Source organism: Protopterus annectens, chromosome 11.part0 (assembly GCF_019279795.1).
Source record: "Protopterus annectens isolate FY-2018-M chromosome 11.part0, PAN1.0, whole genome shotgun sequence".
NCBI classification, from domain to species: domain Eukaryota; kingdom Metazoa; phylum Chordata; order Ceratodontiformes; family Protopteridae; genus Protopterus; species Protopterus annectens.
In genome coordinates, this window is record NC_056745.1 from 185,992,663 (window position 1) to 186,017,357 (window position 24,695).

The 24,695-nt window shown below is 43.4% G+C and overlaps 1 protein-coding gene across 3 annotated transcripts in view; it reads left to right on the forward strand.

Annotated features, from left to right (window-relative positions):
* The window catches only part of LOC122815251 (BH3-interacting domain death agonist-like), a 450,925-nt gene that overhangs the window by 28,150 nt on the left and 398,080 nt on the right, over nucleotides 1–24,695 (forward strand). The gene's annotated exons all lie outside the window — the stretch shown is intronic.

The window sequence follows — 24,695 nt, forward strand, 5'->3', positions numbered from 1 at the left end:
AATCCATCCATCCACAATCCCTTTTTCCACATGGGGTCAGAGTGTCACCTCACCAGTGACAATCAAGAGTGGCATGCATTTTTAATGTAACAAAACTGCATTATCTGATAGTCAGTTTTTCATTTTGTCCTCCCATATGTTTGGATTCGACTCTGCTATTACTAAGCTCGTGGCAATCAAAAAGCTCTTGGACACCTCTCTTTACCCACAGTGTATCTCTCCCTGTTCAGATCTCGTCTTCCAATTCACGAAGACATGGTCTAACGGTTAGCTTTTGGATTTTTCAGGTGATGTTATTAGAGTTTTCAAACTTTTCTTTTTTTCTGCTGTATAGTAAGTGTGTTTCCTATCCTTTTTTGTCTATTTAAGATCCTGTTTTGACAGTAATTGTTGTTGTTTTTTTTTTTTTTTTTTTTTTTTTACTAAGTTACTTTTCCTTCTCTTTCCCCCTCATATTGTAGTGGTATCTTCCATTAGTGAGGCCATTTCTGGTGGTCCCCCAAAATCTGCAGTAAAGCCTAGGTCGTCTCAGTCGAGCTCAGCTTCTTCTACCTTTAAATCTGGTGATAGAGGGAAGAAGAGACCTTCCTCTGCTCCATCTGACCCCTCGAAGCCAAGATTAAAATCTACTAAAGGCTCCGTATCCATGACTGTTCGGGGCCTCCGGCTTTGAGTGATTCATCCTCTGATCCAGCTCCTTCGACGCTGAGCCTCTTTAGTCCAGATTGGTCGGAGCCGTTGCACTCTCCGATCTCCAGCCCTTTCAAATCTATAGCTTCACTGCTGAGGACTCCGGTACTCCCATTCAGTGGATCTATGCCGTCGAGAGGTCTGTCTCTCTAACCAGACCAAGATACAGAAGAAGATGTGGAATGGATGGTATGGAATATTTTCTGGGTGCATAGAATTAATGTCCCCCTCAGCTTCGACTCAGATGGTCTTAGGGTTGTCCAATCCATCGACTCCCCCTTTGGTTCCTCCTCTGACCTCAGCTCAAGTCTTGGAGCCCTCAGATCTGATTCGCCCAACAACTTCTTGTTCGGATCTGAAGATTTCTTTTTCATCAGATCAGGCACTTGCTCGGAGCTCTTCTGCCTTCTCAGAGCTGAGAGCTCCTGGAGCTGTAGCAAGCCTGGTGGACCTAGAGTGAGATAGACTCCCAGACTTTCTGAGCAGTCTCTGCATCTCTGGGTTTCTGCTGAGGTGAGTTTGGTGCAGTTGTTTTCAGAGCAGGAAGGGACCTCTTCCACGGGCATGGCTGTTGGAGATGGACTCACTCCCTGCTCAGGAGCAGTAGGCTTTCTGGGTTCTGGAGAGAGCCATAGCTGGCTTTAGAACTAGGAAGTCCCCTCCTCCCTTGGATCTCCAGTTCCATTCCCCTTCTACCTAAGACACTCCACAGGGACAGCAAGAACTAAGGCCGCAGGATACCCATGCCTCTTCTGATACCTCCCCACAGTATCCCACTGAGGAGGTCCCTTGGAAAAGGACCTGTAAGAGGAAACATCTGGATTCCACTGAGGAGTCAGCCGCAGAAGACATTGACCTCGATGAGGGAGTAGGATCCCCACAGTCACCTCCTGAGATTTCCTTTGGAGACATCTTGGAGAATTTAAAACTGAGAGGTGGCTGACAGTCCAGTAATCCTTCTCCTGAGGAGTCTGTCTACCTGGCGGACTTTGGTTCCTGACCCTGTACCTCCTGGGTCATTTCCCCCCACCAATGAGCTCACAGAATTGATCTCTCAGCAGGCATGGGAGAGCCAGACTCCATTGAACCAACTCTCCAGAGTCCAAGCAAGTTTATTACAGCTCCAGCTGACAAAGCTTTTTGGACAAAAGGGGTTGCACTAGATGCCACGGTGGTGACGGCAGTTACTAAAAAGGAACTATTGAAAGAGAGTTTCACTATGCATCCTTATTCCAGGATGATGGATAGATCCAGGAAGCAGGTTTTTTCTTCAGTGATCATTGCCTTGTGTTCGCTGAATTACCTTTCTCACTTTACTAGGTTACAAAGGGATCTGATCAAGGCACTATTAGATGCCCTTGAAGGAGCCATAGCTGAGGGAGTTTAGGAGAGAGTAGCTTACCAACTGCCAATCTTACATTCTATATGAGGCTTATCGCTCATAAAGCTGAAGGAACGAGTAGAGCATCGGGTTCTGGCATATTGATGAGAAGGGTGTGACTCTGTGACTTTCTTCTTTCTTCAACACTGCATTTGACAGAATGTCCCTTTTTGGCCCCAAGGTTAAAGACATGCTATCCAAGCGTGAGAAGGAGGGTAAGACCCTTTCTGTCATGGGCATACATTTTTCTGTCCCCAGAGACCATACCCTAAAGGTCAGAGAAGGGGTGGCAAAACGTGGTTCAGAAAAATCACAGGAGTCTTACCAAGACACATGGCGAGAGTTTCCCCAGAGGCAGAGTGGGGAACAATTTTGGAAGACCACACCCACACTGCAGAGTAGACCCACAGAACCAAAAGTCTAGTGAGACATTATTTGGGAGATCCTTCCAGCGCTCCATAACCGAGGCATGATTGCCCGCCTCTGGAGGCAATAGGGGGTCGACTATCCCTGCACTGGAGAGCCTGGCTAAAAATAACAAATGATTTGTAGGTGCAGAGGATACCGAATTCCATTCTTCCAAGACTCCCCCTCCCAACAGAAAAATCCCAGATGTTACACCTGGTCAAAGGGATTAGAGAGTTATGCAAATTCAGAAACTGGACAAAAGTCATCCAAGAGGTCCCTCAAGATCAAAAAGGATTCAGAACTTACTCGAAGTTCTTTTTAGTTCCAAAGAAAACTGGGAACTGGAGACCAATTCTGGATCTCAGCAGATTAAACAAGTCTGTTTGACGTCACAAGTTCCGAATGGTCACAGTACAGTTCATACTTCCTTTCTTGGAACAGGACAACTGGATGTACTCCATAGACCTTCAGGATCTACCACATAAAAATTGACAGGCGGTCAAGAAGGTATTTGTACTTCTGGCTGGGAGCCAGCCATTTCCAGTTCAGGACACTGCCCTTTGGTCTCACCAGAGCCCACAGGGTGTTCACCAAGTGCATGACAGTGGTAGTGGTTCACTTGAGACTACAAGGATTCCGGATGTTTCGCTACTTGGACGACAAGCTCATTTCCGCCCCAGCCAGACATCTACTTATTAGGGCAAGGGTTTCGTTATCCAAATTTGTATGGATCTAGACATAACAATAAATTACGAAAAATCTCACTTGGAACCTGTTCAAACACTGGAATTCATTGGAGCAGTTTTGGGCACAAACCAGATTGGTTGCAAGACTACCACAGTCCAGAGTACTAATGATCCAGACACAAACGTTACTTTGGAACAGCAGGATAGCCCACCTGTCATGTCTTAACGAGCTTAAGGATCAATGGCAGCCACTATAGTCTTGGTACCGCTAGCAACATTCCACATGCGAATACTACAGTGACTTCTGGCAGCACAGTGGTCGAATACCCATCAACCAAAGTCTTATCGGCTAATCATTACGGACACCTGCAAGACAGCTCTATCATGGTGAATTCGTATCGATCAGGTAACTCGAGGTCGACCCCCCCCTCACTCCCAGGCCATTGTGACTACAGACACTTCCCAGATAGGGTGAGTGGGGGAGCATTATCTGGAAAAAGACTGTTCAAGGCACCTAGTCTTCCAACGAGGCCAATTTACACACAAACATCCTATTGATGAGGGCAGTGCTCCTAGCATTGCAGGCCTTTCAGGTTACTCTTCCTCTGGGGACAGTGGAGATTCATGTTAAACAACATGACATTTGTTTGGTACATAAGCAAGGAGGAACTAGATCATGCCTCCTGTGGTGAGAAGCATCAGTGTGGCAGTGGGCGATATCATTCAACTACTTTTTCTTATAGCGGTGTACATTCCAAGAAAGTCCGTGATAGTGGACAAGTTGAACAGATCCAGTCTCATGCCTCACTAGTGGTCCCTCATCCCGGAAGTAGCGGAAGAAAATTTCCACAAATGGGGCCAAGCTGTTCTGTGACCCCTTTGCACCCCCCCAAACAACAAATGCAGCAGCTACTTTGCACTGATCCCCCCCCCCCCAACCGGGGAGTCCCCTAAGGATGCTCTCTCACACATTTGGCCTCTCGGCTCGCTGTATGCTTTTCCCCCAACCCCCTTGATTCCCATATTTCTCCAGAAAGCAAACTGGTTGAAGAGAACAGTAATCCTCTTTGCTCCCTTTTGGGCTTGACAAGTCTGGTTCCCCTGTCTTTGGCCTCACTTTCAGGAAAAAACATAGATTCTGGAACCTACTGCAGAACTTCTGTCACATCCGACAGGAATGATTCATCGCAATCTGTCCAACCTCAAGCTGACTGCTTGGTTCTTCCAACCCAGTCCTTCGTATTTTGATGTCATAAGCAATCCACTCAAAGTGTATAGGAGCAAATGGAAGAGATTCGTAATCTGGTCTCAACGGTGTGATTTGGACCCTTCCACTGCCCCTGTTCACTCCATTCTGGAATTCTTAGCTCATCTTTTTGAGACTGGGCAGCGGCCTCTACTATCAAAGTATAGTTGGCAGTTATCTCATGTTGGGGATGATAATTTGTCTCTAATTTCATACAAGCTTTGCAAAACCTTCTTGAAGGGGATTTTATTATTAAGGCCACCACACAAATATCCTTCTCTTCCTTGGGACCTTAATTTGGTGCTACGTTTTATTGTTCAGCCATTTTCCTAGTAGCAATTATTTTGGCTAGAAGAATATCAGAAATTCAGGCCTTATCCTCCTTGCCTCCTTACTGGATTTTTCATAAAGACAGGGTTTCCTTAATGTTCCAACCCTTCCTTTTTACTTAATATAATTTCAGAGACTAGTATCAGTTGAACCGTTAACTTGGCCATCTTCTTCCCCAACTTTACTAAAAAGGTAATACTTACTGCATTTATTGAACATTCATAGGCAATTACGTTTTTATCTATATAGGACGAAAAAATTTAGAAAGGCAGATCAAGTGTGCATTTCTTTTTCTGGTCCCAGAAAGGGATGACCGGTATCCAAGGTTACTGTAGCGAAATGGTTATCTGATTGAATTACATTTATCTACCACAGACAAGGTGTAACTTTTCCTAAACCTATTCAGCCAGAGCACATGGCAACTTCAGCAATTTTTTTTAAGAGTAATGCATCTATGGATGAAATTTGTGCAGCGGCCACTTGGACAAATTGCTATACCTTTTATTACTCATTACAAATTGGATTTGGTCTCCGGGGGAAGAGCCTCCTTTGGTTCTATGTTTCTGAGGAATATTCTTCCAGGAGTCCAACTGGGATGAAGGTAGCTGGGGACTCTGTCCTGTATGTGAGGACAAAATGAAAAATTGACAATATCAGCTAAAGAAGTTATGTAATTACCATAATGGTCCATCTGTGGTGTTGATTTTTTTTTTCATTTACTGCTGTAAAGGTGAAAGTAGTAAATGTTGCTGTCTTATGAATGAAGGACAGTTGCATGGTAGTTTTATTCAGTTCTACTATCAGTGTGATACAGAAAAAATAAAATACACAGTTTTCCCATTTTCAGAGAAATATTCCTGTAGCTTCAGAGAAGGTGATTGGTTGTAGTGTAGTCATTTTGAGACTGAAACTGAAATGCAAGTAAAATAACATTTAATATTTCAGTGGTGTACAAAAAAATATGGAGAGTACAAGATCTGTGACGTTTCACTATGAAAACAGTTGCTTTATTGTGAAAAATGGAATAGTGACGGGAGGCGGCAGTGGATGGATTACAGTAATAATTCTGGCATTCCCATTTCCATATATCAGACTGGTAAAGACCCAGTAGATAACACAATTACACAAAAAAGGTAGCAGAAACCAGTTAAGAATGAATGATTTAATAAATGAATACAGTATAAATAACTGTGCTCAAAAATGTAAATCAATGACCCCCCCCCCCAACCAACAAAACAAATAACTACTGCTCTAAAACATAAACAGAATCATAAACAATCAAAAAAGGAAATACCTGGATGAACAGCCTCTGACCCAAGGAACACCGTAAATAAACAAACATGATAAAAATAAATAAAAGTAAAAAAAGTAATAAAAATAAGCTAAAAATCAGACAAAGACAAAACCAGTCACAGAACACAAGTCAGAGTTTGTTCATCTGGGTATTTCCTCCTTTTGCTGAGGACAGTAACTACATATTCATTTTTTTTTTTTTTTTTTTTTTACTGGTGTCAAGTGTCTGCTTTAGTTCATTAGGATTTGGTGCATTTTTAATTTCTGCTTAGCCCAGTGACCTGCTATGTTGGACATGTTAATTAGGCTAGCAAGTTTGCCTCATTCACAAAGATCATTTTTCCACCAAGGCTTTTGAGATAATTGTAGATCAGTGTGTGTGATATACCTTTAAGAAGCTTAACAGTGAGCCAGCACATGCATATAAGTACTGAGCACGTGCAAGCAACAATGCCATTTTGAGTGAACATCATAGTGTGAGCCTGCAAGTATGTAGCCAGTCAGTTCATTTAAGTTAAATGTTCCTGCCATTCATCCTGATGTATTTGTATACAATAAACTACTTAAATGAACACCCAAGCCTCAACGTCTTAATGCACATAAGAGCAATGTTGTGTCAGAATGGGATCCAAAGATACAGCCATGAGGCAACCGGTTAAAGTTGGAGGAATATACAGGAGTGTATCATTTCTGCTGCTCAAACGACTCTCAAAACAGGTCAGCAGTAAATGCCAGGTATTAAAACTTGCTTAAATGATTTCTTTCGCTAGAAATATAAAATGAAGCACTCGGAATGCTCAAAACAATTCTCTTATTAAACAAAATGTCCAAAACTGCAACATAATAAGTGTTCAAAATAGTTAAAAATGTTTGAAGCAATATCTGAATTGCATAAAATATACAAAAAAGGGAAAAAGACTGTATTTTTGCAATGTGCTACTTTTTTTATATTAACTAAAGCTATTCAGAATGCTCAAAGTGTGCAAAGTGCAAGTGTGTGCGGTATTACAGTGCAGTTATTTCGCAAAAGTACAGTTATTTCAAAACATTTTTCAGTGTTTATTGTGCATTTGAATATTATTACAAGTACTTGGTGTGTGTGAATGTTCGTACATAATTACAAGGGCCATTTTGCATTGTACTTTACTATAATCTGTGGGCATGGCAGAAGGATTTTGCAGACCTGCACTGCTTGTTTTTGATAACAGTATTGCAGAAAATTGGAGAGCGTTTGAGCAGGAATGCTGTATTTTCATACAGGCTGCTTTTTCTGACAGACACCTGTACAAAGGCATTTATTTTGCTTAATTTGGCTGGTTCAAGGGACATTGAAAGAGAATGTTCATTTCTGTATGCACCTGCTGCGTTTGCAGGGGAGGGGGAAGACTGCCATATAGTGGTGCTGGCTGAAACATGGGAAGACCCTGAGTGCTCAAAATGTAAGTTAGAGAAATGTGTAATCCCCCTCAAACAAATATTACAATGGAAAGGCACTTATTTTACACAAGGGATCAAAAGCCTGGTGAAACTTTTGCAGCATATATATCTGACTTGAGAAACAAGGCTAAAACGTGCAGATGTGTCAGATATACGAGCTTACAGAAGAGCACACAAGTATGCTTACAAATGAGAATAGCTGTGGAAGGCGCAGTGACAAAGCTCATGTTGATATGCATCACGTGGTTGAGAGACCCAAGCACATGGGAGTAACTGCAGGTCCTGTAACACTCCCTGGGAAACCCCTGAGTCTTTCCAACAAATTCCAGAGCATGCTCAGTGAAGCATAAGGGTGAGTCAGCCAAGTCAAAACATATGCCCCCATCCAACTTCATAGTCAACTGGTATAATTGTGGTGGAAATCACCAACTCAAAAGAGAAAAGTTCTTAGCTTTTGGTCAGCAGTGTCATTCTTGCAATAAGTGGAATTATTTCAAAATGTTTTGTAAATCAAATAAAGCACATTCTTTTATTAAGAGGGCATTCCAAGAGGCAAGTTAATCCAGTTAGAAAACTGCAACCCTACTTTTTATGTTGATGGTGTGTCTGTGCTTGATGAAACAGTCAATGCAGTAGATTTGTGGGCAAAGGATGAGATCTTTTGTACTGTTTGGATTAATGGGAGTCCCGTAGAGCTCAAAGTAGATACTGACTCAAAGTGCAGTGTTATGCCAGCAGAAACATTTGCTAGAGCAAAAGCTACAGAACAGCTTGATTTGACAAAGTGTGTGAAACTTGTTGCTTATGGTGGTGAAGAGATTCAAACTAAAGGCTCAGTAGTGTTTTCATGTTGCTCTGCTGGGAACAGCTATGACTTGCAGTTTTCCGTAATCAAGAGACATGTGCAGTCATTATTAGACTTTAGTGACAGTTTGAAAGTGGGACTGCTTTCATTAGTAAAGAAGTCTACCATGTAAGCCTGCATGACGACAGTTTCAAATTCACCCAAACTTTTTTTCTGAGTATGCTGATATTTTTGCAGACAAACTAGGCAAACTACCAGTTGTGTGCTCCATGAAGTTAGACCCAGAGGTCAGCCCAGTTATCAGACCAGCACAAAACGTTCCAGTAGTTATGCAGAGCAGAGTCAAAGCTAGACAGAATGGTGCAGCTAGGAGTAATTTGCCCCAGTAGAGAAGGACCTACTGAATGGGTATCTTCTTTGGTAGTACCGCATAAGAAAAGCTCGGATGATATCAGAATATGTATTCATCCAAGAAATCTGAACAAAGCATTAAAACTATCTCATCATTCAATGTGCACAGCCGAGGAGGTTGCTGCTGTCATGCCAAATGCCACTTTTTTTTTTTTTTTTTTTTGTCTTAGATGCAAAGAGTTCATTTTGGCAAATTTTACTTGACCGAAAATCTTCATTGTTAACCAGTTAACCACAGTTGGTATACCATCTGGAAGTCTGAGAATGCCATTTGGAATAAATTCTGTCAGTGAAGTCTTTCAGCATGCAATGGAGCAATTTTTTTCTGGCTATCCATGTGCTATTATAGTAGATGATATTCTAGGAGGAGGCGATGGTGAAGATGAACATGACAGAAACCTCAATGTTCTGGAAAGAGCATGTGAAGTGAATCTTAAGCTGATTCCTCAGAAGTGCAAGTTCAAGCTACGTGAAGTTACTTATGTTGATCACTTGTTTACCAGTTCGGGCTTACAACCAGATCCTTCCAAGCAAATTTTAATTCTCGAGATGTCAGCTCCAGACAATGTCCAAGCCCTATGATGTTTTCTTGGCATGGTCAACTATCTAGGCAAGTTTATTCCAGATTTAAGCCAACTTTCAGCACCATTACGAGGGCTGACATGCAAAGATGTAATTCAGCCATGGTCAGAACTGCACCAGAGAGTATTTGATGTCCTAAACCAGAAAATTGCTAACCCACCAACTCTCCGGTACTATGATGTTCACAAACCAGTTGCTCTTTCCTGTGATGCTTCTAACTAGGTGCAGTCATTCTTCAAGAGGGTAGACCAATAGCTTGAGCTTTGAGAACTTTTACCCAGATGCAGTATGCCCAGATTGAGAGAGAGCTTTTTGCAATTGTGTTTGCATGTTCGAAGTTCCATGATTATATTTATGGTCGACCTATCCAGATCGAAACTGACCACCAACTTCTTGTCACTGTTTTGAGAAAGCCTATGCATACAGCTCCAGCTAGACTGCAGTGCATGTTGCTTAAATTGTAAAAGTGCAATTTCAATCTTGTTTACACAAAAGGCAAGTTTCTTTATCTTGCTGATATTTTATGCAGATCACCTGGAAAAGATATTTTATGCAGATCACCCGGAAAAAACACAGAACAGCATAACAATGAACAACTTGATTTTGAGGTCATGGAAGTGAGAAATTTTTCTGCCACATGTCTTGATGAGCTCAGAACTCACACAGCTTCAGATCCAATTCTCCAGAAGCTAAACCTCTTTATCAGTCAAGGATGGCCTTCCAAGCAATCTTGTTTACCAGTAGAAGTGGACCTTATTTTCCATACAGAGATGAGATTTTTGTCGGACAATATTATCATCCTGAAAGGTCCAAAGTGAATGTTCCAAAATCCTCGCAACAAGAGTACATTAAGATCTTGCATCATGGCCACCCAGGAACTGATTATACTAAAAGAAGGTGGGGAGGTCTAGTAGTTCAGCCTTCTGTGTCGAGCTGAGATCGTACATTGTGGAATCAGAAGAAATGGAATTTAGACGAAATCGGAAGCATTTGTTGCCAGTGTCTGAACCAGTGTTGCAGCATCTTGCATGTGATAAAAATTCTAGTTCTCAGAGTGACTTGTCCAATATTCCTGTTCCAGAGGACATTATGTCAGCAATCCCTGTTCCTGAGAAAATCCTCGAGCAGAACATTCCCCAATGACTGTCCTTGTTGCTAAACGCAGTCCTAACTATTATGTCAGCCAACCTAGTTCCAGATACATGGCAACCTGGACATAACTGTTGTTTTTCTTTTAGTGTCTGTATAATTGTATATATAATTGTATATCTATTTCAAATGTCATTGTTTGTATGAGATGGCCAGTAAAGAGGGAGGATGTAGATCAGTGTGTGTGTGTGTGTGTGATATACCTTTAAGAAGCTTTCCAGTGAGTCAGCACATGCAAGCAACTGTGTAATTTTGAGTGGGCAGCCAGAGGGTGATCATGCAAGTATGTAGTCGATCAGTTAGTTTAGATAGTTAATTTAAGTTTAATGTTCCTGCCATTCATCCCAATGTATTTGTATACTATAAACTACTTAAACGAACACCCAAGCCTCAACGTCGTCTTAATGCACACAAGAAGAGTGACTAGCTACCCCTCCTGTTAACTCATGTTTATGGATGGTTTTCAATCTTTATTTATTGTTTGAGTATATTTTCTGTGGATAGAACTCTGCTTTATAACCACCTTTTTAAAATGTAGTAGTGATTTTTGAAGTTTTGGACTGTTAACTGTTTCTGAATACTAAATTTTAATTAATTGGTCTGTTTTTTTTTTTTTAGCAAAGAAGTTAAGACAGCTTGTTACTCTTAACACTGGGGTCAGCTGTTTTCTTAATCTCTGATTGTTTATGTAATTGTTCATCATGTGGTTTGAATTTTGTATGTGTGCAGGGGTCCTGGATGCAAAGTGAATTTACCAGAACCACTGGTGAATTTTTTTTTTTTTTTTTTTCCTTCTGTTTTTGGAATATGCTACCCTTGCCCATCAGAGTATTTCCCTAGCAACCTTTAAAAATAGTCTGGGTGACTGGATGAGTGAGTGCAAATTTTCACTGAGGATTATATGGAGAAAGTATATTTAAAGGGGGGTTGTGTTGTGTGACGTGGCTGAGCTACTTGTTGGTCTCCTTTGGCAGTAAGCTTAGTAAGGAAGTATGAAGGGAAAAGCACTCCTGGAAAACAGGTCCTTCTAGTCCATTTTGACCTTTAGTCTTTCACTTGTAGCACCTTCTTGCAGGAACCCACCTGTCGGCCTCCTGCATCCAGCAGAGTTTGGATGCTAATCTCACTAGCACCACATGGAAAAGAGAACACTATTGGTCAGTCTTAATCCAAAGCACATTGACTTCTTGCCAAGCAATTAGCAAACTTCCTCTTGGGCTCATTTATTATTTAAGGTGCACACTTTCCCATTCTTGGAAGGAAGGCCATCACGAAGAACTGCAAAATACACTGTCTAAAAGATTTTCTCTGTTAATATTTTCCAAAAAGTAATTGTATTATAACCTAAATTTACGTTCAGCCAAGCCACAAAAATTAGTAACAGTTCATAACCTTAGGTTTGGAAAACAAGTGAAAAATATTGCCTTTGTGATGCATAGTGTATTCAGTAAAGTCAAGGCATTTAACAGTGTTATACTAATGTGCCTCAACTCCCTTATTCTGCATTTAAATAGAACAAAATCTGTATATAGGCTTAGAAAATGCATTTGACTTCAAAATTTATGATTTACCAAGAAGGCAGCACCCCTCAGCACAGTCCCATGTACTCATCTAATGGTCATTCTTTGCCCAGCCAGTTACTCCAAGATAACTTAACGTTGTGGCCTTCTTCATTCCCCATATAATCATTTTAATGTACCATAAATCAGCACTGTAATGTACATCTTTCCTGGGTATCTGTAGACAAATAATTATTCACTTCTATCTGATCTTATTAGCTCTGCTTCTCTGATGGTGGTGATGAGTGTTAAACATGCCCAGAAGATACTGTGGAACTTCATCATGGTGCATTCTGCACCTGTCATCTTAAAATAAATGTGTGGACAAGTATGCGGTTTTAATTTTCTATGTATACATTTACAGTTTTGGTTATTGATTTATTGTAGTGGTTCCTTATGAAAGGTGCTTGGCAAACTCTGGATTTTTTAAACTCCAACCGTGATGAGCTTCCCTTGGCTGTCTATTTCTAGTATGTTGAATTAGAGTTTATACTGAAGTAAGCTGGCATTGTAGCTTGCCATACCATGTTTTTCTTTTATAATATTGATTTGTTGTTTTGTTTATTCTTTTTCTTAGTGTTTTGTTCTGTGGTTTTAAGTTTGACGACCTGAGTGCTGTCTTCTCTGGCAGAACGAATACCACTCCCCTACCCAAACTCTACTACATTCAGAGATTTCTCCAAACCAAATATCCTAGTGTTCTCAGATTACCTAGAAACATTTCTCACTACCCCCCGCCCACTGAACCTCTTTCCAAAGTAGCTGCATTTTCCCACCGATTCTGCTCCTGTCTTAACTGCTTGGAGATATGAATAAGTACTTAGTAGGCTGTCTATCAGTAAGGATCTTTAGAAACCTAGTCATACATTCCCTTAAAGAAGAGCAGAACTTTTACATGCTGTGCCTGTCCATGATGAACAGTGATTCTAAAACAGAGGTGAATTTACAGTTACCCATACTTTCATTGAAATTGTTTGAGTAATGTAGGCAAAGTTCTTTGCTTTATGTGGAGATGACTGTTCCAAAGATGTGGTATTCTGTGATGCACATCTGTCCCTCCAACATGTTCTGTTTTGTTGAAAAAGAGATTTGGATCTCCTGAGTGGGTATTTTTACTCCACTGGGTGTGAACATACAGTATGACAGATTAGGATAGGGTCTGACCCTGTATGCACGAGGTAGATTTTGCCCCACCACATATGTACGACACCAAGAAGAGAGACAAAGCTTTGAGATGGGCTGCATATTTTTTATGATTTATTTCCTTAGTAAGTACTGTGGGAGAACTTAGGTATATACAGAGGGTAGCATTATACTCCTATGATTGGACTGATGAATAGAATGGAATGATCACATACTTGGACCTGGATGCCATACTGTTAAATGAAAAAGCACTTAAAGTAGTGGATACATGGTGATTGAAGGACACTTAGACTTCCAGGTCCTTCAGGAGTGTATTGTCAATGTGATAGTAACAAGGAACAGCTTGCTTGTCGAAGGATACTCTACTCAAGAAATTTTAGGCTACTCTTGTATATTTATGGGCATTCAGTTTTTGTCTAGGTTATTTATTTAACACCTTAATCACTTGTGATGTAGACAAATTTACATTTAAATAAGAGTAATCAAACTATATTAACTTCACGTTTCCAAGCATTATACTTCATGTATATTGCTATATATTATGTAACGTAAACAACATTGTATAAATTATTCAATTCCTGCCCCCTTTTTTTTTTTTTTTTTTTTAACTAACAAGAATAGTTTTTTGCCCAGAGTTTTGACACCCATTATTGGTATGGGAAAGGCCCCCTTCAAGGATCTTGGTGTCTTCTAGGGAGTTTATGAATGTACCAAGTTTACAGTAGATCTGATGTTAATCTTCGTTCATCCATTCCTTACTGATGGGTTATCGGTTCTGTCCTTGGAAATGACATGGCCAATATCAAGCTCGCATCAGCCAAAAACTCTTGAGCCAAGGTCCTACCCAGAATGCTCTGCTCCTTGTTACCTCAGATCTCGTTTGTCGCATTGAACAGCCGTGTCAAGCCACTCTCTGGGCTAAGTGTCTAATTTTTGACATTTATATATTATTACTCTAAAATTTTCTCAAAAGTTTATTCTAATATTTTCCTACCCTATCGCACACTTTAGACTCTCCCTTTAGTCCTTTCCCTTTCTTACCTTCTTTTCTTACCTTGTGGTAATTCCCCAATCTGAAGTAGTTAACTTCATTTGTGCATCAACCTATGGGTTATCTGATCCATATCGGATCCGAGCTCAAAGCTCCTCCCCCTACCCATAATCCCCTGCCATCTCTTACTGACCTCGGATCTAGTTTGCCGCGGTTACACCAGCAGCTTGAACTCGAGCTTCCAGGTCTTAGAGTTTTCTGTGAGAAAAATCTTTTCTTTTTGTGCTCTAGTTAAAGTTTTGTGTGAGTTTTTGGATGTGCGTTTATTAGTCCATTAGTTTTAAGTAATTGTTAATTTTTCCTCCCCCGTTTTTTTGTGAGAGCGTTAGGGCGTGTGTGTGGTTTTGGGGCCTAGTGTGTGCTTTTTTAGTTCATTATGTCTGAGGCCGCCAAAACTTATTTCTCTAAGTGTACCGAGTGTGGCCATAAGCTTTCCCCTGCTGATGGCCACACTCAGTGCGTTTTATGCCTTGGGGTTGAACACCTGTCGTCTGGCTGCTCTATTTGTGCAGCGTTCAACCCCAGGGCCATCAGTGACCGGAGGTCGAAGCTGATTCTGGCAGGACTCCTGCCCCCGGACTCGGCTCCATCCTCCGGTCCCTCCGTGGCTCCTGCTGCGCCTACGGATACTTCCCTTCCCCTGGCCGGGACTCAACCTCCCGCCTTGGGCCAGGAGGATAGGGAAGCCAGGAGGGAGAAGTGCCGAGAAAAACACCACAAGCGGTGGGCCTAAGCCTCTGCTTCGGCCCCACCAGCCAAGCGAGCTTCTCCCCCCAGGACGTCCGGGCCTTCTCCTTCCCGGCTCCGATGTTCATCGTGCATACAGCTGCAGTCATAACAGATGGGTTCTCCTGCCGTTAGGCGGGTCCTCGGTCGGCCGAATTCCAAAGTCTAGGTCCGGCGTCGGTTGTCGTCGCCTCTTCCCTGACGTCAGTACGACAGGGGTATATAAGAACCAGCCGACGCCATTTTCTTCAGTCTTTCTTGCTGCGCGGTGCCCGAAGCAGAAGCAGTTCGCAAGTGCCGGTCGGCCAGCTCCTGAGATTACGAAAAATTTGGAACCGAAGTCTTCTTAAAAGCTAAGTACCCGTTGAAACTTTTCTTGCCTCAGACCGATGTCAGACAAAGTTAATAATTGTATTTCTTGTGGGAAGCAAATACCGCATAAGGATTTCCATTCCCTCTGTATACCTTGTTTAGGCCCAGACCACGGCGTCTCGGTCTGTCGCTTTTGTGCTACATTCAACAAACGCACTATTAAGCGTCGGGCGGAGTTCGCCCAGCATTATTTTGGGAAAGCATTTAACTATACTATGTCGTCGGATACTCCGACCCCGGTTTTGTCTAAAAAATGCAAAGACAAGGACTGACACTCGAGGTCCGTGGCCTCTACTGACACCACGCCTAAGCCGACTACACGTGGTCCGGTTCTCAGCGAGGCACCTACGCAGCCCCTGATTACCGACAACACATCTTTGGCGGTGTCTCCTGTACCTGAGGTCGCAGGCTCCTCGGCCCACACCCTGACTACAGATACCGAAGCCACGCTTGGTGTTGAAACACAGAATGCGGACAGGTCCACCTCCACTCAAGGTGTCTTCAGACCTTCCTCTTCTTTCTCCATCAAGGCTTTCACCAAGTCCAAAGCTACCATGCACCCTAAGAGACCAGCTACACAGGGCCCATCTCCAGGCCCCATGCCTAAAAAACAGATGCTTAAAATGGCTGAGGATTTAATTACTCTAATCAGAGGTTCTCGGCCACCTCCGGACAAAAGACCCAGAGTGGAGGAAGATTCCCCCTCCTCTGATCAGGGCTCCATTATTTCAGAGCACTCTGATTATCAGGAACAGTCTTACTCCCCTTTTGAAGACTCTGATGCAGAGGAATCTATCCATTCTGTATCCCCCCCAGAGGATTACTCATTTGGTGAAACTCTGCATACCTTAAGGGAACACTTCCACTGGGAAGGCCAGGATTATTCAGATTCCAAGAAAAGGCTCAGAATTTCTTTTGTTACCCCAGCACAGGCCTCTGGCTATACCTCCTGTCCTGGACATCCTAGATGATGTTTACTTGGAGGCCTGCCTTAACCCGGATTCTCTTCCTCCAGCTCCAGTTAAGCCTGACAGGTACTACAGGGTTCCTGACTCACACCAATTTCTATACAAAAGCCATGCTGCTGACCTAGAAACCATCTCACAGGGGCCCAAGGGAGTTGAGGCCTCCATTGCCAAAAACCCATTGCCTTCCGAGAGAGATTCCAGATCCTTAGAAAGGTGGGGAAAAAAGGTATATACCTCGGCTACCTTAACCATGAGGGCCTTAAACTGTCAGTTTCATATGCTAAAATACCAACAGTTTCTGTTATCTCAGTTGAAAAGTAAAATGTCACAACCTGAACAACCAGACTTGAAGGAGTTGCAGGGTTTGATGCATAGTGCAGAACAAGTGGGTAAACATACCTTACAATGTGGTTTTGATGCTCTAGAGGCCTCGTAGAGCTGCTGTTACAGGCTCAGTCATACGTAGGCATGCCTGGCTCAAGGAACAAGCCTTGCCTGATCATGTCAAAGCTAAATTACTAGACGCCCCTCTTCAAAAGGATGTACTATTTGGGGCAAATGCTGAGGAAGTATTATGGAAAATGGAGGAAAAGGCTAAATCAATGCAAACTGTGAAAGAATTTCTGCAGGTCCAACCCCCACGTTTTAGTAGAAAGTGGCCTTCCAAAAACTGGTCCTTTCCTGCCACAGACAGACCCCAAAGAGGCAGATACAGGCGCCCGAGGGGCAGAGGACAAACACAAGGCTCGTACAGAGGCAGACAATGGCAAGCTTCTACACAAAGAGGTGGTGAGGACAACTCGCAATCTTTCAGAAAGCAAAACCAATGACTTTCCCCTTTGCATGCCAACCAGGTCTTAAATGGCAGCCCCCTTAGGAGGAAAGCTGGCACTATTCTCAAAAAATTGGCATATTGTCACAAAGGACAAAGTGATCCTGGACATTATAAACTGAGGCTACAAATTCCATTTTCATACCCTTCCAAAAATGAAAGGCATGCCAAACCTGCCATAGGTTCATAGGTTTATATTAGGCTATCTGCCCTAAGGCATTTATAAGCCTAGCCCAAAGTTTTGTGGCTTACGCCACCCCTTATATGAAAAAATACTGTGCCCATTAGTTTGTTGTGCCTCTGTCCAGCAGTGACACAGAGATGATTCCCGGGGTAAACCTATGATCTCCCATCCACAGGTCAAGATTTCTCTTGAACAGAGCCAGCGAGGTGCTCTGCCTCACATGGACCGGGATTTTATTCCACAGCATAGGGAGTTTCTGAGTGATAAATCTATCCCTCCAGCACGTCCTATTTATATCCCTGCTAAGGTTTAAGTCGCTTGCTCTAGTGGTTTTGGTGGATTTGGATTTTTGAGGTGGAGCATGTCCATTAATTCGGGTTGGACATGGCCTTGTATGTCAGGCACATGTCACCTCTGAGCAGACGGTATGCGACTGAATAGAGCTGGAGTTTCTTCAATCTGGCAGCATATGACAGATTTTGGAGTCCCTTTATCCTTTTGGTGAGGAACTTTTGGGGTCTCTCCAATTGCTGCAGATGTCTGGTGAGATACATCCCGAATGGGGCATTGTACTCTATCATTGGTCTGATAAGTGAAGAGTACAGGGGAACAATGACCTCACTAGATCTGGATGTGAATCCCTTCATGATCAGGTGGGCAATGTAGAAGGTCTTTCTAACCACCTTAGCAACATGAGTGTCTAAAGAAAGGCCACTGTCAACCTCGGTCCCCAGGTCCCTGATAACCTCTTCTGTGCTTAGTGGATTGCCACCTATATGGTAGCTTGGGGTTACCTTGTTTTTCCCGAAGGGTATGACTATACATTTTTTGGAGTTTAACTTCAGGCCATGGCTCTGGCACCAGCTGTTTCCGTGAGTCCCTTCTGAAGGATATTCGTGTCCGATGCACTTTCCACTATGGCGCCCAGTTTGCAGTCGTGTGCAAACTTTGTCAGCCAAAGTCCTCCCATGTTGGCCTGTACTTCTGAGAAGTAGATGCCGAACAATAAGGGGCCAAGGACCGAGCCCTGTGGGACACCACTTGTGACTGGCTTGGAGTCTGACATAGCGCCAGCAACTCTAACCCTGTGGGTTCTGTCCTTAAGCCAGTTTGCAACCCATCTTGTGACATATGGGTTTACATTTAAGCTGGTAAGTTTTTCTACAATACCCGAGTGGGGTATTGTGTCGAAAGCCTTTGCAAGGTCAAGGTAGGCTGTATGGACTGCCTTTCCTTCATCAATGGCCTTGGTGACTGTTTCGAAGAAGTCGACCAAGTTCAAAAGGCATGATCTGCCCCTAACGAAGCCAAACTGGGTCGGGTCCAATGTCTGCAAGTCCCCTATATCTTTGTTTATGAGCTCCATTATGATCCTCTCCATAGCTTTGCAGACTAGACTTGTTAAGCTTATGGGGCGGTAATTACCAGGGTCCGTAGAGGCGGTAATTACCAGGGTCCGTAGAGGCACCGCCTTTGTAGAGTGGGACCACAGTTGCCGTACGCCACTCCTTGGGCACGTATCCTGTGGTAAGGCTGAGATTAAACAGCTGCCTTATGTGCGGGTTTAATTCCTCATTTAGCTCGTGTAGCACACAGCCGGGGACACCATCCGGTCCCATTGATGCTGTGTTTTGAGCTTTAGAGAGAGCAGCTTTCGCCTGCGCATTTGAGATGTCTGGGAGGCTACACTCCGCTGAGATAGTTATCTCTCCTTTAGGGGGAGAGGGGGGTGAAGTTTGCACTGAACCTGTCTGCCAGTATGTTGGCAATGTCTGTGGGTTCAGTGATTTTTGTATCATTTTGGACTAATTCTGAGCATATCTGGGAGTTTCCACCCAGGTTCCTAACATAGCTGTAAAAGGCCTTATGATTGTCCTTTGAATCCATGGCAATTTTTCTCTCAAAATTGGCCTTAGTTGATTGTATGAGTGCTCGTATTTTTTTACTAATAATGATCAGGGGTGACTTCCCTTTTATGGATTTTGTTCTATCATGTAATAGCTTTCTCCTCTTATTGTAAAGTTTGTTAATAGCTGGGGTCCACCAGACTGGACGTTTGCCCTTTGTGGAAAGAGTCTTGGTTTTATTTGGGATTGCCTGATCCATGCAGTCCTGGAGGTGTTCATAGAAGGCATTTGTAAGGGCTTCCACAGCTTGGGTTGTGGTTTCCACTGGCTCAGGGGCCTTGAAGGATACCACACCAGTCTTGAGTAGTGTGAAGTTTGCTTTAGAGAAGTTCTTCACTGTGGTCTTTTTTGTTGGGGGTGGGGGCGGGATGTGGATTTCCAATGAGATTAGTTTATGATCAGATCTCACCAATGAGGGATATACTTCCGGTGTGGAGCATTTTGTCCCCATGTTTGTGATAATGAGATCTAGTATATTTTCTCCTCTCGTGGGAACAGTGACTAGCTGTTCCATAGCATTTGAATTTATGAACTCCAGGAACTGTTGGACTAGAAAGTTAGGGCTTGAGTAATGTTCCCAGTCTATATTCGGGTAGTTGAAGTCACCCAATATGATGGTGTTTGGAGATACGTTTATACCCTCCAGTGTCTTCAGGAAGGCTGTGTGGGGTTCCTGAGTTTGAGAGGGTGGCCTGTAGCATGCTACAATTTGTAGAGCAGTTTTGCCTATGGTTAGTTGCACCTGGATGGTTTCCGAAGCTTCGTGCGTTGCCACCAACCTGGAGGTGTGGGTATCCTTTATGAATATGGGTACACCCCCTCCTTTTGTGGTGTGGTCTGGGTTTTGGGGCCGGAACGCATGATATGAGGTAAAACCTAATAGTGCCGGGGTGCTCTCAGGAGCCTTGAACCAGGTTTCAGTTACAGCACAGACATCGTTCTCCATACTGAGAAGGGCCTCAGTCGTGCATTTTGAGATTTAGACTTCTGGCATTGAGCAGCATTACCCTCAGTTTCTTCACATTTTTGTTTTCTAGGGTGGTAGGTTTAGAATTTGAGCCTTGCCTAAAAAAGGCACTATGGGGGTGGCAAGAGCCTTAGCCAATATCTGGAATCCCAGGGTGACAGGTGCAAGCCGTCACCTTGAAGCAGCGTGGCTTGTCAAGCATGTCATCCCAGGCAGACAGACACTGGATCCCCTTTGAATGACACCAGACATTAAGCCAATTGTTAAAGCTGATCATCTTGTCTCTATATTGTGGCATCATTCTTGGTGAAGGAAGGATACTGCTCAGGGTCAGGGTCATACCTGCCTGGGCTACATAATCGGAGAGCTCCTCTATGTCTCTTTTCATGTAGTCCAGGGAGGTACGTCTCAGGTCGCTCACACCAGCATGGACAATGACTGTGTCATATTTGTACTTGCCGTGGAGTGACCCGAGTGCTTGTGTTATGTGGCGGATTCTAGCGCCCGATAGGCAGCTTACTGTGACCCTCTCCTTGTTCAGCCTGGTGAGTGGGACGTCAGTGTGTCTGACTATGGAGTCACCTATGACAAGTATGTTTGGTGTTGTATTTGGCCTTAAGGGCTGTGACTGCTTTGCACACTGATTTTGTGGTTTATGTGTTGCTTGTGGGGTGTCTTGAGGTAGCAGTTGTTTGGGTGTCTGCTTTGGAGGTCTCTGCTGTTTAGGTAAATTTTTACTCAGAGCCTCCGAGTATGTCTTTGTGTGTTTATGCGTTTGATTCAGTGGTGTGGTAGCATTATGTGAGGCTGGTTTTGTGGTGTGTGTAGTTTCCTTCTCCTCCTGTCTGGTCTTGCCAGTCCTGAGTTGAGAGAGCTCAGCCTCCAGTTTGGCTAAATAGCTGCATCTCTCAAGTATTTGTGTTATGTGGGAGGAGGAGAGGGTTGTCTGTGTACATGAGGCAATTGTAACATTGCCTCAATATTCCCAGATTCACCAACTGGGCAGGAGAGGACGCCAGCATCTGGCCCTTCGACATGCTAGAAAAATTAAGAAGTTAGGTATGAGACTGAATAAGAGAGGACTTAGTAAGGAAGTGGGTACTCCAGGGGGGGGTTTCGCAAGTGAGGGACTTTGTATAATATAGAAGTGACAAGTGCTGAGCTTTTTTTTTTTTTTTTTTTTTTGAGGAAAAAAAAAACTTTTAGGAACAAGTGCTGCGCTTTTTAGTCAAGGGATATACTGTTTAGGTTACTAGTGGAGCAGTTCTAAGGGAAAAAATGAAGAACAGACTTTATGGAGTCAAATCAAAGGGCAGAGGCACAAAAGCATATTTCAGGTCTTAAACATGAAAGCTATTCAAGAGGTACCTACACACTAACAAGGTCAAGGTTTTTATTCCAGGCTATTTCTGGTGCCAAGGAAGGGAAAAGATTGGAGACCGATTTTGGATCTTACCATCCTAAACACATTCCTACTCGTACCAAAATTCAAGATGCTCACTCTACAGCAACTTCTTCCCATGCTGGGCAAGGAGTCTTGGCTGGTAACATTGGACCTCAAGGAGGCATACCTGCATGTCCCAGTCAGACAAAATTGCAGAAGATACCTCAGATTTCTTGCAGGTTCAACCCATTATCAATTCTCTGCATTGCCCTTTGGTTTATCTACTGCGCCCAGAGTATTCACGAAATGCCTGGCATCAGTAATTGCCTACTGCAGACTTCAAGGGATACAAATATACCCCTATCTGGACGACTGCCTGATCCAAGCGGACAGCAAGCACATTCTTTAAACTCTCTAGGATACACAGTCAACAAAGAGAAATCAAGACTAATACCCTCTCAGAAGATAATTTTCCTGTGTGCCAATTTGGACACAAACACCCAGATGGCCTACCTCACGCCAGAGAAGCAGGGGCAACTAATTCAATACTTCAGAACACTGGCAAATTGCACCAGGCTGACTGCAAGGAAAATCCTGCAGGCTCTGGGATTCATGGCATCTTGCATTTTACTGCTAATCCCATGTGCAAAGCTGCATATGAGAAAACTACAATGGTACCTAAAAAACATATGGTCTCAACACAGCCACAGTTTGGAAACAATAATACCATTAATTCCATGTCTGCAAAAGGAATTTCTGTGGTGGGCTCAAGCATGCCAAACAAACACAGGCCTTCCATTCAGCAAGCCTCAAGCAAATCAAGTCATCACAAAAGACGCCTCGGACTACTCCTGGGGGGCGCACATGACAGACCGGTGCATTCAGGGCAAATGGACCCAAAAAGAAAAGCACCTTCACATCAATCAAAAAGAAATGCTAGCAGTGATAAATGCTATTATAGCTTTCAAGGACCTTCTACAACCAGGTCAGCTATTGATAAGAACAGACAACACCACAGTTATGTGGTACATAAGCAGGGAGGAACACATTCTTATCCCCTATGCAGACTGGCCGTGTCACTTTGGAACATGGCCATGGACTTACAAATGGAACTACAAGCACAGTACTTGCCAGGCAAGGAAAACACGCTGGCAGACAACCTAAGCAGGAATATGACAGATCCACACGAATGGAAGTTGCATCCAAAAGTTTTTACAGAAATAATCCAAGAATGGGGAAGGCCAGACATAGATCTCTTTGCCTCTCTCAAAAATCATCAATTGACAAAATTCTGCTCGAGGATCTTCCATCCAAAGGCCTGGAGAGTGGACGCTCTCTCTTTCAGTTGGACATCAATGACAGTTTATGCCTTCCCACCTCTTCCTCTGCTGCCCAAAGTCCTATTGAAGACCAGAGCAGACAGACCAAAGATGATCCTCATTGCTCCGGACTGGCCAAGGCAACACTGGTACCCACTCCTGAGGAGCCTGGCGCATTCCCCACCATGGACTCTGCCTCTAATGCCTCTTTTCTTCTGACTCAGCACAGCTTCAAAACTCTTCACAGTCAGCTGAAAACACTCAATCTAGCCGCATGGAAGATTCCTTAGCATCGCAGCAGACCCTGCTCTCCAAGGAGGTGCAGGATGTCATTTTGGAGGCCAGAAGGCCATCAACTAGAAAAGCTTACTCTGCAAAATGGAAACGTTTTTGTGTTTGGAATGAGAAAAAGGGCCAGTGCCCTGGAAAACTGAATTTACCTCAAATACTACAATATTTGGCTGAACTGCTAAGCAGTGGACTTTCCTCCATCAAAATCCATGCCTCAGCCATTTCTGCAGAATACAACACTGATCCACCTTTATTCTCTCATCCTCTATTAAGACAGTTCCTCAGAGGGGCTAAGAATTTAAGACCTCCAAGAAAACAACCAATACCTGCTTGGGATCTTAATTTCATTCTGGAAAAACTGACTTTGCCTCCTTTTGAGCCAGCTGCCTCATCAGATTTACAATATTTATCCTGGAAAACAGCTTTCCTTCTGGCTATCACTTCAGCTCATAGAGTTTCAGAACTACAGGCTCTTATGGCTGTCAAGCCTTTTATCATCTTCCATTAGGACAGAGTTTCATTACGTGCCAACCCGTCCTTTATGCCTAAGTGGTATCCAGGGTAGCTTTAAATCAGGCCATGCATTTACCTACTTTTTATCCTAATCCTCAAAACAAAGGGGAGAGATTACTGCATTCCTTGGACATCCACAGACAACTGCGTTATTATCTGGACAGAACAAAACCTTTCAGAAAATCAGAACAGCTTTTTGTGGCCTATGCGGTAGGAGCTCAAGGAAAGTCAATATCCAAACAGACAATCTCAAAATGGATAGCCCACTGCATATGCTTTTGCTATTCCTTTCATGGCAAAACTGTACCTACAGGCGTTAGAACTCATTCTACTAGGGCCACAGCCACGTCTGCAGCCTTCCTCAGAGGAGTTCCTACCAAGGATATTTTAAAAGCAGCCACTTGGAGTTCTGTACATACCTTCTCCAAGCACTACAACCTACCATTATACTCCAAATCTAGAGCAGGCTTTGCCACTGCAGTCTTGCAGGGCATTTTGGCTCCTCCTAGCTCCACCTAGTGCCTACCACCCCTTTCTTATCTTTGGGATTCTACCCATCTGTTATGACTGCAGCTGTATGCATGATGAACATAGTACAGTTTTGTACCTACCATAAATGTAGATGTTCGAGTGCTAATACAGCTGCAGTCCAGGTTTCCCTCCCTCCTTCCCCTCTAGGGGTCTTCTTTTATGGTGTATTTGCTTGCAACTACTGGTCTTTGATTGTATTGCATTGCATTATTACATAATTTTATGTATTGCCTTCCTTCTGGGGGCACCTGACATCTGGGGCAAGAAAAACTGAAGAAAATGGCGTCTGCTGGTTCTTGTATACCCCTGTCGCACTGACGTCAGGGAAAAGGCGACTACAACCGACACCGGATCTAGACTTTGGAATTCGGCCGGCCGACCGAGGACCCGCCTGACGGCAGGAGAACCCATCTGTTATGACTGCAGCTGTATTAGCACTCGAACATCTACATTTATGGTAGGTACAAAACTGTACTTTCTCCCTGCTTTTCGCCGGGGCCTGAGGAGAAGGAGGCTCTGTCTCCCTCGAA